The sequence below is a fragment of the Coenobita brevimanus genome, chromosome 91 (assembly GCF_032717465.1).
Source record: "Coenobita brevimanus isolate Jiangsu-jjx chromosome 91, ASM3271746v2, whole genome shotgun sequence".
Lineage (NCBI taxonomy): Eukaryota > Metazoa > Arthropoda > Malacostraca > Decapoda > Coenobitidae > Coenobita > Coenobita brevimanus.
The window spans coordinates 11,921,543-11,935,447 of NC_137044.1; the positions used below are offsets into that span (position 1 = coordinate 11,921,543).

The following is a 13,905-nucleotide window of genomic DNA, read 5'->3' on the forward strand; positions in this document are numbered from 1 at the left end:
TGGCTGTCCCTTTCCTGCTGGTGTGGCTAATGGCTGTCACCTGGGCCCGACTTCCTGACAGGACTGAGGGCGAGATGCGGCTAGTGGCCATCACCTGTCCACTGGTGTGGCTAGCGGCCGTCACCGGAGTCCTATTGGGCGAGGTGTGGCTAGTGGCTGTCACTTGTCCTCTGACACGCAGCAAGTGGCTGTCGCCGGGGCCTCGTTCCCCGAATGGACTGTGGGCTGGGTGTGGCTAGTGGCCATCACTCGCTCACAGGTGTGGCTAGTGGCCATCACCGAGGTCCTGTGAGGGGAGGGGACGGCAGATGAGATGCGGCTAGTGGCTGTAACCTGCCTGCTGGTGCAGCTTGTGGCTGTCACTGAGCTCCAACTCCCGGAGGCAGCTGCAGAAGGAGAGTGGGCGGTGGCCTTCTCTCCCCTAGTCCGCTTAGTGGCCGTCACTGGTTTCTGCAGAGGGGGGGATGCAGCTGTTGAGCGGCTAGTGGCCGTCTCTTGCCTAGTGCTGCTAGTGGCCGTCACTCGGGTGCTGTCTGGGACTGAGATATCATCCCCACCCCGATCCTGGCGAGGGCTGGTCCGGCTGGAGAGTAGTGCGCCAGCCAGTGTAGTTCTCGTCGGGTCCATTGAGGGAAAGAGGGGCGCAAGGTAGTAAGGGACATTGGCCCGTCCTGTCTGGGACTTACGCGCGCCCTAAGTGCCTCTTCGTGGTTTACCCCTTGGGTAGGTGTCGCGACATCCCTCTCATGGTGTTTTGTCGTGGTGGGCATTTCACTATGTGATGATAGTGATGATGATGTAGTGGTGTCTGAGTGGTGGTGATAATGTGGCATCTACATGGTGGTGGTGATAATGCGGAGTCAACGTAGTAGTGGTGGTGATATTGTGGAATGTGTGGTGATAGTGGTGGTGATCTTGTGGAGGTGGTGGTCGTGGTTATGGTGGTGATGTTGCTGATTATTATTATTATTTTTTTTGGTGGTTATGATGTGAATCTTCTGTGATGGTGATATTGTGATCTATTGTTGGGTCTATGTGGTGGTGGTATTGTACATTCTTTGTGATGGTGGTGGTGTAGGCTACTGATAATGCATAGTTTATGTAGTGGTACTGATAATCAATAGTTATGTGGTGGTGATAACGTATAGTTTATGTGGTGGTGGTGGTGACACTGGAATCTACGTGGTGGTGATAGTACGAAGCCTGTGTCGGTTCAACTCTGTTCCCGGCTTTCAACCCCCTCACCACGAGAACGTAGTATGGATATAATTTTGGGTAAATCTCACCCCGCAAGCGCTGGTGTAAAAAAGTGTGGGGCAACTACAGTTAAAATTGCCAGTTATCGTTCAAACTAGCCATTTTCTGTCGTAACAATTCTCTGGGAGATCGTGCAAGGGTTTGGTGGGACTATCATATCATCATATAATGTAGTTTTGCTTTATATTCTTTGCCATTACTATACTTAGACTATTGATTGTACTCGTCGCTGCCTTTTTATTTATTTATCTTAGTGTAGGAGAGAACTATTCTCCTCAGCTGTAGCAATAAAGTAGTTGTTTTCTAAGTTCAGTACCAATTATATATGGCGTATAAGTACTGTCTTGGTATAAACATTAATCTTTATTGTAACAACCTACAGTACAGTATATATGACTGACACTGAATCAGCTAACTCTGAAGTCAGAGTCTGATGGTTTGGTTAGGTTCTGAAGCATTTGCCTCCTACTCCGTTTTCTCTGACGCTTTGGGAATATGTGATTACATCACCTCCTGGGAACTATAACGCGGATGTAATCGCTCCAATGCCCAAATTTCCAGCGGTATGATTCAGATATATCAGTATCTAACTGCTTGTATTGATTCATCTTTTGTAACTGTTTAATTAGCGTGGTATCCGAAGGGAAACTGTAATGACTTATGTACTGTACAGTATTCGTGGTAGGTGGAGTCCACCATCAACTCATTTGATGTATAATCGTGATAGATGAAAAACTAAATACGTTACGAGGTGAAGGGGTTAGCCACTTCTAAGCGATGCTGTAATAATCCGTATTATTCGTGAAACTACTTGACGGTATCACAAACTGGGAAAGACATCATTTGTCAATACTGGGTTAACTGCGGTTATTTAACTAAAGCCTCCCTAAAGCTGAATAGCCAGAATGCAATGGAAGACTGCGTGGTGTGAACTTAAGCCGCTAAAATGAGTTACCTTCTTCAGGGGTCTGGACATCGACTGCCAGGGTGACCAGAGCGGCATTGAAGAAGACCAGTGTCAGCAGCGGGAACATCCACTTCATCTTGGCGGACTGCAAAGAGGTACAGTTCTGTTATTATTATTATTATTATTATTATTATTATTATTATTATTATTATCATCATCATCATCATCATCATCATCATCATCATCATCATCCAGACCTCTTTTCCCGCTTAAAGATGAGATAAATCTACATCATTACATCAAATATACAGTACGTATTAATTCAGTGTATCTGCATCTACAGTATCCACCAAAATTTTCATTAATTCTAGGAATATCAGCAGAACTACAAACTCGAGTGCCTGATAGTAAGATAAACCTAGTATTGTATGTTGTTATCGCCCGCCTTTAAAAGGCGCAGCGATAATGTTTTTGCCTGCCTCTGTGTGTGTGTGTGTGTGTGTGTGTGTGTGTGTGTGTGTGTGTGTGTGTGTTTGTGTGTGTGTGTTTTACCATTGTCTGTGTAGCTGTTACCATTATATCTCATGAACGGCTTGAGCTATCAACATGAAACCTTCAGGATATCAAAATATGGCCAAAATCTTGTCCGAGTTCGAAAATGGGCACTCTGGGTCAAGGTCGAGGTCACCAGAATGGCTGCCAAAGGTCAACTAGTTTTTATCGGCCGCCTGTAGCACCATCATATCTTTTGAACGGCTGGAGCTATCAACATGAAACCTTCAGGGTATCAAGATATGGCCAAAATCTTGGGCGAGTTCGAAATGGGGACTCAGGGTCAAGGTCAAGGTCACCAGTATGGCTGCTAAAGGTCAACTAGTTTTTATTGCCCACATGTAGCACCATCATATACCATGAGCAGTTTGAATTATCAACATGAAACCTTCAGGGTATCAAGTTATTGCCAAAATCTTGGACGATTTCGAAAATGGGCACGGGGTCAAAGTCAAGGTCACCAAAATGTCTGCCAAAGGTCAACTAGTTTCTTTAATATACTGTAGATTGGCTTTTTGTGAAACGCGGTGACTGAATTTCGTAGAATTTTGCGAATTTTCTTCACATTTGCCTTGTAAGTAGCTTGTAACATGGCCAACAGCATATTCTGGCGGGTGATTAGCATTCGGCTCCCGAATGCTTTTCTTTCATTCCCTTCTGTTTTAAGGCTTCTCCTATACCGTCTCTCTCTCTCTCTCTCTCTCTCTCTTTACTTGTACTACAGTTATATATTTACTCCAGCTCTGCATATACTCTTACTCCTGTGCTGAATTCTAATGCTACTCTGCCCAAATTCGACACTCGGGGGCGCGGTAGCACAGTGGTAGCGCGCTGGACTTGTAATCGGGGGATTGCGAGTTCGAGCCTCGCCCGGGCTGCCGTGCCGGGAGTGGTAGCTCGCTCCTGTAACCCTAGCGGGGCTATATAGTCCAATATAGGGCTTAGCTCGGGGGAACTCCATTTCTCCCATTTGCCCAAATTCGATGTTTTTTTAGTTAATTGTACTCATACAACTTCTCCCATCATCTAGATCTCTTATTGGCGCGTTAAATTTCCGTCTTTTAGTGTCTTAATTATATATGTTGTACTTTTACCGCGTTTGTTGATCCATTATACCTATCTTGTTTCCTCATTACTTTTGTCGTTACCTTCGTTAAGTCACTATTCCTGTCCCCGTCCTATATCATGTATTCCATCCTCAGTCCACTCTCGCCCATTCCTTCCATCATATTAGATGTAACGTTTGTCTGAAACCTTAATAATTTATGAATGCCTTAATCTCTAGTGTACCCGTCTTTATCTTAGCGTTATCTTGTTGCCTCATCTCTACCTAGTATCTAATCTCACACTTGCCCTTGAGCGCTAGGACGGTTCCTTACTCGTCTCCTGTAACCTTGTACTTTCTCCAAAAAGTATATGCCAAAAATTGTTCCTTTGTTTTTTTTTTTTTTTTTTTTTTTTTTTTTTTGTTACTAAGCGAGCTCAAGTGCGAAGAACCAAAATATATTAAGGTTAATTTTGGAATAGGTGTAATTCTTGGTTGTGATTAGCCTACATGTCATATATAGTGTAAGGTGGTCAGCGGTAATGCAATAAGGACAGACTTGTATCATCTTCATACGCTTTTGAAATATCGTCAAAACTTGGGCATATACTCTCTCTCTCTCTCTCTCTCTCTCTCTCTCTCTCTCTCTCTCTCTGGCAACACCAAAGACATGTCAACTCTCCAGAATATAAGTTATAGTCCAGACCGTTAAAAATTAAGATTATCCCCTTTCATAAAACTTTTCCAAACTTCACAAATAAGAACATTAAAATAGGAAATAGGGAAAACGAATGGGCAAAGATAAGGATTAACTTAAGGAGATATGTTTGTCGGAAAAATTGGTTAGGATCTCTTATGAATACGACCGTGAACCTCCTTATTTTATTTATTTTTATTTATTTACATATTTTTTGTGTTGCGATGTCAGTTTCTACATTCTTTCTTTCTTTGTCTCTTTCTTTATTTGTCTTCGTGTTGCGACCCAGTTTTCTTTTTTTCGTACAGTAACGGTCAATAATCCTTTACAGTCTGCAGAATTAATGAAGTGAGATTCCATCCCACCTGATTAACTTCCACATGTTTATCAGTATCGCATCAAATTTTAACCGATTCAGTTCGAAGACGTATTTTTAGCTTATTTCTACGACTTCCAGAAAGTGGTATATGGATTTTCTTTCTTATATTTAATTTGTTTTTCCTCGCTCTGTTCATCCTTAAAAAAAAAAAAAAAATGCTTCTCGTATTAAAGGGGTTACTGAAGGCTTTATCTAACTCCACGTGTGCGACAAAATATCTCAGAATAAACTGCCTGTTGGTAGGGAGAATAAACTGCGAAAATACGTCATTGTAGGTGAATAGAATAGCCTGGAGATTTTTTTGATGCAAGAAAGAAGGAACCAAAGGCCAGAAGTCCGCAAGGTTATTCCCTCCAAAAAAAAAAAAAAAAAAAAAAGCAAAATAACACAGATCGAAATTCAAGATGGCAAGAATAAACTAGGAAAATACGTCATCGGAGTGAAGAGGTTAATAGGGTTTCGATATTTGTACATTTCCTTTTCAGTGCGATGGGTTCTCTCTCTCTCTCTCTCTCTCTCTCTCTCTCTCTCTCTCTCTCTCCTACGAATATAATTTTCTGGAGGTAACAAGAATATACATTAATCTCTTTACAACGATTGTTTTTTATTTGTTTTGATACCGTACTTTCTCACGATCTTATTTAACTTCGGGAAAAGCTTTTTTAGTGAGGAGGATAGAAACGCTAGTCATCAACCTCGTCTCTGATAGGTCCCCCAGTAGCTAATTAAAATCGAGAGCTGTTAGAGTGAATGTAACGAAAATGAGGTGACAGGACTGAGGATTTAAGTCGTGAGAGTTGGCGATAGAATTAAGTTATTAGAAGTGGGGTTTTCTGTTAAGAGTAAAATTGTGAAAAATGAACAGAAATATAGGGTAATACCTGTGTGTTGGTGAGAGGCGTGGAGGAGACGTGATGTGCTTGGTGGTGAGACGTGGAGTGGAGGAAGAACTATATATCAGCACCTTCCTTCCCTGCCTCCCCCGCCATCCTTACCACCCCCCCTCCCTGTCCTCCCTTGCCTCCCTCCACCCTTACATCCCTCCTCATCCTCCCTTCCCTCTCCCTCCACACCCCTCCACATCCTCCCTTGCCTCTCCCTCCACACCCCTTCCCATCCTCTCATGTCTCTCCCTCCACCCATACCTCCCTCACTGTCCTCTCTTGCCTCCTTCTCCTCCTTTGCTTCCCCACTCTCCCTTACCTTTCTCTCCTCCTTTACTGCCCCTCTTCCCCCACAGCTGCCTCCAGCAACTTATAATCTTACCTCTCCCCCTTACCCCCATCATCTCTCCTCTCCCCTCACTCTTCCTCTCCCGTACTTCCCTCTTTATTCCCTCCCATCTTCATATTCTTCCATCTTTCTTACTTTCTCTCCCTCTCCCCTCCTCCTTTTCTCTTCCATCTCCATCCTATTCCTTCCTTTTCCCCCCTTCTTAACATATTTTCTTCCTCCCATCTCTGTCGCCTCCCAAGTTCCACCCATGCCTCTCCCTCTGTCCCTCCCTTCCTCCATCCCTCTCCCTCTGTCCCTCCCTTCCTCCATCCCTCTCCCTCTGTCCCTCCCTTCCTCCATCCCTCTCCCTCTGTCCCTCCCTTCCTCCATCCCTCTCCCTCTGTCCCTCCCTTCCTCCATCCCTCTCCCCCCTTCCTCCCCTCCCCTGTTTGCTATCAGTGGTCCGCTCTTAATCTTGATAATAGAGATAACCACACCATTAGCCAGACAAGACACGCCAAATGAGCACCCGTATGACAGCTACTACACCTAATATAACATCATACCTCCTGCCCCCGTCTGTCTGTTTGTCCGTTTGCCTGTCTGTCTCTTAATTCCTTCCATACGATGCCCTCTTGACAATGTCATTTTTACTACCGTCAGACGATTTTATTCAGCCCTAGGAGAGACTTTTGGAACTTTAGGGGTCAGATACAGCCTTCATCAACCCTTTCAGTGCTAAGGAAGTTGCGATCAGATGCTTGCCTTCAGCATAGGAGTCGTAGATATTGCTTTCATTAACCCCTTTCACTGCTACGGGTTTCTACCTTGATGACAGCGGAGAGGAATATAAAAGGTACCATCGTAGTGGATTAAACCTTTGACCGCGAACTGCCAACTTTGTATCTTTTTTTTTCTCGGTAACACACACACACACACACACACACACACACACACACACACACACACACACACACACACACACACACACACACACACACACACAAATATTCTTCCACTCAGAGAAGCCAACTACAACAGGATGTTAAAAAATTAGCTTGATAAGTATTTTGATTCAATACTAAATCCCTCAGCTATGGAAGATCTCTTTTATATTATTCTTGATTTTTCCGGATATTGTTATGTTGATGAGGAGAGTCCTATCGCGTCCAAAGTGTGATTTACCGAGTATTATGTCACCCATCAAAATAGCTAGAGATTAATCCCTTCAACAGCATAGCGTTTTTTCTTTCATTTTAATCTATAGCTGTAACCCTGTAACTGTAGCAAATAGGACCGAATTTTTTTTTGAGTGGAGAGTGATAGTTACAGTGAACCATTTCCCATGCTGACAAAGTACGCATGAGGAAGAAGAATCTGTAAGAAGAGAGATTCATGTGAAAGTCGGTGTACTGTATTGGTCATGTGATATGTGTGTGCGTGTCAGGATCTATTTGTCATCGGCAGAACAGACGGTGAAAACATAAGGAAGCATATGAAAGACCATACTACCAGCAAGTACTTTAAATGTTCGCCACAGTTAAATTCATATATCTTAGACGCCAGGCACACGTACAGCCATTATTAAAATTTCGTAGACAAGCCTTAGCCTGCACTGTGTCCTGCCATATTCCTCATTCCTTCCCAAACGACAGAGTATCCTTCCTTTTGATGCAGTTTTATTGTGTTGTAATGAAATCAGATCAAAATAGTTAATATAATAGTTATATAATAGTTTCCAGTGCCACAGTCAGCAGAAAAATGTTGGAGTACTTTTTGCTATGGCTTTACATCGCGATCCAGTCAAATTACCATCACACCACCGCGGCTATACCGGTACTTTAAATTTAGCATCATTTTATTCAATTTAAGAAGGTCCTCTCGCTGTGAAGGAGCTATTGAAGGCTAAAGTTATTCTCTCCAGCTCGAAAAGTCTCCCCTAAGCTGAGGTAAATCGTCCTGAAATGGCACCAGTAAATTAAAATGGTCTTGTCTCAGTTACACACTGCTATCGCTCGTCAGTTCCCACTATAGATAACACGTGCCTTATCTTTGGCTGGTAATTTCCAAGGTTGGACCACGATGTTGGAGATAAGGTCTAAGGGAGGCGTTAGATAGTGAGTTTAGTTTGTGTGTGTGTGTGTGTGTGTGTGTGTGTGTACTCCATATGTGTGTATATGTATGTCTTCAATATTTGTGTGATTGCATTTGTGTGTGTGTGTGTGTGTGTGTGTGTGTGTGTGTGTGTGTGTGTGTGTGTGTGTGTGTGTGTGTGTGTCTGTCTGTCTGTCTGTCTGTCTGTCTGTCTCTGTCTGTGTGTATGTATGTATGTGTGTATGTATTTATATGTGTGATTGTGTGTGTGTGTGTGTGTGTGTGTGTGTGTGTGTGTGTGTGTGTGTGTGTGTGTGTGTGTGTGTGTGTGTGTTGAGAGAGAGAGAGAGAGATTGCGTGCGTGAGTGTGTTATCTACGGGACTATCAGCTCAAACCAATATACCTCCGGCTCAGACGGCATTCCAGCCCCGAAAACAAGCGATTAGGCTACAAGATTATCTCAAACTCTATTGGCTAATCCGATTTCGAAAAATAAATCGAGTTAATCGTTTGACAGGAGGTAGTGTGGTGCTCGTGATGAGTTGGGGTTTTACTGTTGTTGTGGGTTTATACTGATAAACATAAAGAAACACACACACACACACACACACACACACACACACACACACACACACATGTATTCATACTCTGTCTCTGCCCCCCCCCCACACACCCACACATTCATTATCTCTCAGGTGGTAGAGGAGGCCTAATACAACGCTGAGTTTGGTTAATGACTTCGGTCCTTCCAAATACTCCATATATGCCCTTTGATAAAGTTCGTTCACATTAACTTGGCCTAGGGTTTTCTCCTTTTGCTGCTTATTTCACGTACTTCAGCGGCGGGAAAAGACAGTGCTTTGGATCTACACCATTCTTATAGCACTTCTTCGTGATTGTTGTTCATTTACAGTTTATATCACTTATCACTGTGGCAGAATACAATAATGCTTCGGCTCTGCATGCGAACCATGGCATCTCTTAGTGCCTAGTGCAATATCTTCGTGTTAATCTGGTGTTACTGATCAGGGTTCAAGATGGAGAGATGGCAAGTTAAACTGAAAAGTGTATTACGCCTTGGATACAGGTAGGGGCAGGGACTCAGTAACACACAGCTCTAGCAGGGACGTCTGTATTTTTCATTTAGTAGTAATCTATCTATCTATCAATCTATACACCTAGGCTGCTTTCCCCCAAAAAAGGGGGGTAGCCGAGGCAGGACGACACACTCCTAATTTACTCATCCCCCCCCCCCACACGCACACATTTACTCGTAGTTAAAAAAAAAAAAAAAAAAAAAAAAGATCGAGGACCATTAAAGGAACGGGCACTTAAATTTTAGGCGACAAAGATCAAAGGTTATGAAAAGTGTGAAAGGGGATGTGTATGCTCTTTCTGAATATTCTCTTGTCCTCTCTAACTGGCTATTCAGAGGGTATTCAGACAGGTATCTAAATCATGCGTACACAGTGTTATTTTGGTGTTATGCTACTACTGAGTGCGGGGTAAATTCGACTTCAAGAGCAGGCAGGTGTGATAATGTGTGGTGTGGTAAGGAAGTGTGGTGGCTTGTAGTGTGGTGTGGTGTGATGTGGCTGCGTGAGGTGTGGTAGCGTGCAGTGTACCGTGGTGTGGCAGTGAGTGGTGTGGTATGATGTGGCAGTGTGAGATGTGGTAATGTGGGGTGTGGTAGTGTGCAGTGTGGCGCAGAGTGAGGTGTGTTTGTATGCATTATGGCGTGGTGTGGCAGCGTGAGGTGTGGTAGTATGCCTTATGGCGTGATGTGGCAGTGTGAGATGAGATAGTGTGCAGTGTGGCGGGAGTGGTAGTGTGAGGTGTGGTAGTGTGCAGTGTGGCGTGGCGTGACAGTGAGTGGTGTGATATGGAATGGTGGCATGAGACGTGACAGTGCGAGGTGTGGTGGTGTGTTGTCGTGTGCTAGACAGTGAGTGATCTATCATGGTGTGATGGTGTGAGGTGTGTCGGAGTGTGCTATGAGAGAGAGAGAGAGAGAGAGAGAGAGAGAGAGAGAGAGAGAGAGAGAGAGAGAGAGAGAGAGATGTATTCTGCAAGCGTAAGTTGAAAGAAAGACGAGAGGCGGAAAGTGAAGAAGAAGGAGGTGGAAGGGAGGGTGGGGGGAGAGGCGAAGAAGAGAGTGAGATGAAGAAGGAAATGGAGAGATAATGAGGATACGTAGATGAAAACTTATCAGTTCTAACAATACATAACAGTCGCATTCAGCCGCCTCTCAGCGTTCTTTCTATGTTCTATTCAATCATTATAAATGGTTGCGAATTTAGATCCCATGGTCCATAAGATAGGTTACTGCGCAGAAGTAACTGGGGCGTGGAGGGACGTGGTGTAGGGGCAGCAAGAGGAGGGAGGAAGGACGTAGAGAGGCTAGGAGGGAGGGGGTTTGGGGGAGGTTGGGAGGGGGTTGGGGGAGGTGGGGGAGGGGATATGGGAAGGGACAGCATGGGGGAGAGGAGAGCCGTGAAATCTGGATGCCTCGGAAGCTTTAGTTATAACTTAAAACCCCCTTGCAGGTGCACTGTCGAATCTATCACTTTCCCTGGCATCATCTGAAGAACTATTGAAGAAAAAATGTAATTATACGTCGTTAGTTGCGCAGTAGGTGTCATTTGAAGGCTGAAAAAAGTTATCATTATTTAAGAAATTTGGCAACTTAGCTGTGTTGGGTTGTCGTAGACTACCGAGTTTGTTGGTAGAGAGAAGCCGTGAAATATGTACTCAGAAACCATCAATAAATATCACCCGCATTTTTATTAACAAACTCTTGCTTTCTCTGGACAAAATCTAGTCAGACTGTAATCTAGATGAAAGTATGCGAACAGAAAGGTAGGAAAGGCGACGATGCTATTTCTTCTTACGTGCTGGTTAGTTAAGAGTTGGACAGTTATTGGCAACTCATCAGGAGACGCTCGCCGGCTTATGGGCTTCTGTTGCCGGGCAGAGACACCGGCGTTTCATCGCGTGTAGTGCTGTTGATGAGTGTTCGTATTTTTTTCTGTGTTTCTGCGCATGTGAAGAGAAGAGGAGGAAGATTAAGCGTCGAACTGAGATCTGTGCGACTTGGACTGTGCGTGAGGGAGATTCCGAAGGGGCCAGACGGTGTAAGAGTGATTATAGGGTGAGTAGAGGAAGAATTTTGCGAAACTGTTACCGGCATGAACTTGTCGGCTGGGAGGTAGTTTAAGTTGGATCGCACGTTCTTTCCTCTAGTTTTCCCTCTCATTTCTCATCCCTACGAATTCCCTTCTTTTCTTTCTTCTCCCCATCGCTTTTTCGGAAACTTCCCTGTAATTCCATTCCTCTCCATCCTATTCCATCTTGCCACGTATCATCGTTTTCTTATTTTTCCGCCACCATTACTTCATGTTTCTCAATTTTTCCTATTTTTTCTCTTCTCTCTCACCGTCACCCTCATACCTCTATTCTTTCATTCCCTTTCCTCTCCATTTTTCATTGTCATTTATTATCTTTTCCTGTTCTTTTCCCTCTCCCATTCTTTACTCTTCTTCCCATCACCACGTGTCCTATTCACCCCCCTGTTCTTTCAGTTCTCTCTCTTCTCCCGTTCTTCCTTCTTCCAAATCTTTCGTTCTACGTTTTCATCCTTTTTCCCCTACCGTTTTTCATCCCACCCTGTTTCTTTATTCCTCCCCTGTTTCCATCTCCCCTCCACCACCACCATTTATACTGTTTCTCAATATTCCTCTGGTTATCTCTTATTCTCTTCCCCTACCCGCATCCCCGAACTGTCTGTATATCTTCCTCATGTTCATTTATCTTTCTTGTTCCCTCCAGGTTTCTCCAGTTACCTCTCATCTTCTCTCCTCCTCCACTCACTTCCCGATTCCTCCAATTCTTGTACTCCTTCCATTGTAGTGTCTTCTCTCTCCCCATTTCTCCCTCACATTCCTCTCCTCTCCTCAGTGCTCCTCTCTTCCCCCCACGCTTTTCCTTATCATTCCACCTCTCCTGCTTCCACCACGTTCCTCTTTCTCTCCCTCCCTCCCTCACCCCAATCCTTCCACTTTTCTTGTTCCCTCCACGTTCCTCTCTCTTCTCTCACCCACTTCCCAGTCTCTTCACTTCTCTTCCCTTCGCGTTGCTCTCTCTCTCTCATCTCACCCACTCCCGATCCCTCCATATCCTCCTCGTGTTCCTCCATTCTTTTCCCTCTCTTCCCTCTGCATAATGGACCAGCATTAATGACAAGACGGACGGTAATAGGGGGATGCAATTAAGTCGGGATGGGCAGAGGGATAGAGTTGCATTCGAAGGCCATTGCGCTTAGGAGGAGGCGAGGTAACTAGATGGCTGTATCAGGGGATGTGGTATATTTTCTTGAGTCTGTGTTTGGGTATTTGTTTGTGTTTTTATTTCGTTCGTATAGCTAGCTGCCCTTTGAGTATAAATTATATGTTTGTGTATTTATTTATAAAGGTGTGGTAGTGTGCAGTGTGGCATGGCGTGACTGATTGGTGTGATATGGTGTGGTGGGATGAGACGTGACAGTGCGAGGTGTGGTGATGTGTTGTCGTGTGGTAGGCAGTGAGTGATTTATCATGGTGTGATGGTGTGAGGTGTGTCGGAGTGTGCTATGAGAGAGAGAGAGAGAGAGAGAGAGAGAGAGAGAGAGAGAGAGAAAGAAAGAATGTATTCTGCAAGCGCAAGTTGAAAGAAAGAAGAGAGGCGGAAGGTGAAGAAGGAGGAGGTGGAAGGGAGGGTGGGGGGAGAGGCGAAGAGTAGAGGAAGATGAAGATGTAATGGAGAGAGATAATGAGCATACGTAGATGAAAACGTATCTGATTCTAACAATACATAACAGTCGCATTCAGCCGCCTTTCAGCGTTCGTTCTATGTTCTGTTCAGTCATTATAAATCGTTGTGAATTTAGATCCCCAGGTCCATAAGATAGGTTACTACGCAGAAGTAGCTGGGGAGTGGAGGGAGGTGGTGTAGAGGCAGCAAGAGGAGGGAGGAAGGACGTAGGGAGGCGAGGAGGGAGGGGGTTTGGGGGAGGATGGGAGGGGGTTGGGGAGGTGGGAGAGGGGATGTGGTGGAGGGATGTGGGAAGGGACAGCATGAGGGTGGGGAGAGCCGTGAAATCTGGATTCCTCGGAAATGACCGAGCAAGCTTTAGTTATAACTTAAAACCCCCTTGCAGATGCACTGTCGAATCTATCACTTTCCCTGGCATCATCTGAAGAACTGTTGAAGAAAAAATGTAATTATACGTCGTTAGTTGCGCTGGAGGTGTCATTTGAAGGCTGAAAAAAGTTATCATTAATAAAGAAATTTGGCAACTTAGCTGTGTAGGGTTGTCGTAGACTACCGAGTTTGTTCGTAGAGAGATGCCGTGAAATATGTACTCAGAAACCATCAATAAATATCACCCGCATTTTTATTAACAAACTCTTGCTTTCTCTGGACAAAATCAAGTCAGACTGTAATCTAGATGAAAGTATGCGAACAGAGGGGTAGGAAAGGCGACGATGCTATTGCTTCTTACGTGCTGGTTAGTTAAGAGTTGGACAGTTATTAGCAACTCATCAGGAGACGCTCGCCGGCTTATGGGCTTCTGTTGCCGGGCAGAGACGCCGGCGTTTCATCGCGTGTAGTGCTGTTGATGAGTGTTCTTAATTTTTCCTGTGTTTCTGCGCGTGTGAAGAGAAGAGGAAGATTAGGCGTCGAACTGAGATCTGTGCGACTTGGACTGTGCGTGAGGGTG

At 44.5% G+C, this 13,905-nt stretch overlaps 1 non-coding gene across 1 annotated transcript; it reads left to right on the plus strand.

Annotated features, from left to right (window-relative positions):
- Positions 1–3,522: 3,522 nt before the first annotated feature.
- Positions 3,523–3,594, plus strand: TRNAT-UGU (transfer RNA threonine (anticodon UGU)). The gene has a single exon. It is a non-coding gene; the product is annotated as a tRNA-Thr (tRNA).
- The last annotated feature ends 10,311 nt before the right edge of the window (positions 3,595–13,905 follow it).